The sequence below is a fragment of the Rutidosis leptorrhynchoides genome, chromosome 7 (genome assembly GCF_046630445.1).
Source record: "Rutidosis leptorrhynchoides isolate AG116_Rl617_1_P2 chromosome 7, CSIRO_AGI_Rlap_v1, whole genome shotgun sequence".
NCBI classification, from domain to species: domain Eukaryota; kingdom Viridiplantae; phylum Streptophyta; class Magnoliopsida; order Asterales; family Asteraceae; genus Rutidosis; species Rutidosis leptorrhynchoides.
This window is the reverse complement of record NC_092339.1, coordinates 35,581,335-35,583,242: the sequence shown is the minus strand read 5'-3', so window position 1 is coordinate 35,583,242 and position 1,908 is coordinate 35,581,335.

The window sequence follows — 1,908 nt, the reverse complement described above, 5'->3', positions numbered from 1 at the left end:
AATTTTATTGAATACCAATTTAATACTTTATAGTGAACGATTCAGCGCTTATTATCAAAAGGTTAAAAGCAATAAAAATAAAAATAAAAACTGTAAATACTTACCTGTGAGAAAGAATTCTCAGAGACCTGCTTTAGCCGACTCATAGGAGAGCCGTGTGATTTGGTTCTCCATAGCTACGTAAGCGTAACCTCGATTCTTCAATATCTTTTCTTCTAAACATATAAACGGTCCTTCTCTGCATAGAGTAAAAAATTCGGTATTTGAATATGTTTGATTGTTTGAACATTTACCTTCGTGTGACTATTTTCCGCATTTATAACATCTTTCAAGGTGTCGTGCTCTTCTTTTTGTTGCGGATTTTGATTTTCTTTTACCAAAATGTATCTTATGATGATCTTTTCTGAGTTCTTTTCTTACTTCGTCCATTTTTTCTCTTATGAATGATACCAGTTCACTCGGAAGGGTGTCATTATTACGTTTAGTAATAATAGCATGTAGCATTAGACCATGGTTCAGATCAAAGGAATTCTTCATCTCGTAAAACCTAAAAAAAATAAAAATTCAGAATGGGGGGAGAAGACTAGTTCTTTAGGGTCAGCTAGGGAAAGACCATACGGATTCCATTTTCGGAAACTACACAAAAACAGAATATCTAACTCTAACAGAAATATAAATAACCCTAAATAGATTCGATTCTCCCCACACTTAGTTAGATGTGGTGTCGAAATTGTGATTACCTTCGTTTTCAATTGGACTATTAACAACTTGTATATCTTTGACTTTTACTTCAAGCCAATTGTTGATTTCCTCTGTAACTTTCACAAATTCAACTAACATTGCCTTTTCTTTTGGCAATAAATTGGATACTAATCAGTTACATAATTTAAAGTTTCCCTTAATCGTAGCATCGTGAATCCGTTTATAAAGTTTCTTCGTTGAGCTGTTAAAAATGGGTTCATCTAATTTCGTATCATCAACGGGGTTCTTTGTTATCGGATCATCATTAAGTGTTTCTTCATCTTCCCCACACTTATGTGTTTTTATTGGTTTAACAGTTTTGGTTGGTGGAGATCTAAACTTTCGATTCACAAAGGTGATCGATTTATCACTATCCCTAAGTGTCATTCTAACTTCTCTTACATCAATGAATGCCTCGGTGGTTGCTAAAAATGGACGACCTAAAATTAGAGGAATATTAAGGTTTTCCTCCATATTAATAACTATGAAGTTTGCAACAAAGGTCAAACTTCCCACTTTAACAAGTAAATTATTTGCTATTCCAACCGGGTGTTTAATGGTTAGGTCAAATGATTGAACACCTATTTTGGTTGGTTTTAATTTACCCATACCTAATCTTTTGTATAAGGAAAGAGGCATAATATTTGCACTTGCTCCTAAATCGGCGAGTCCATTATATATAGCACCATCATTAAGCAAGCAAGAAATGATAAACTCACCCGGGTCTCCTACTTTATTAAGTCGAGTTGGTTTGTTAACCTTTTTCGAGTGTTCTTTTCTTGGTTCTTTTACTTCTATTTGAACTTCTTTTTCTTCATTTCTTGGAATGGGAGGTTTGTATAGAAATTCTTCTTCATCACTCCAATTTGAATCCTCCCCATTTTTCAATTTTGATTTTTCATATGTTGTTGATAACATATTTATGTTTTCATTTTGAAGGTTTTCTTGGGTGGTGAAATTATGATTGACTTCATTGTCAACTTCCATCGAACCATGTATGTAATGTTTAACTCTGTGACCATTAACTTTAAATTCAATCCCATTGGAATTTATTAACTCTATTGTTCTGTATGGGAAAACTCTTTTGACTATAAATGGTCCAGACCATCTTGATTTCAATTTTCCAGAAAATAGCTTGAATCGTGAATTGAAAAGAAGAACTTTATC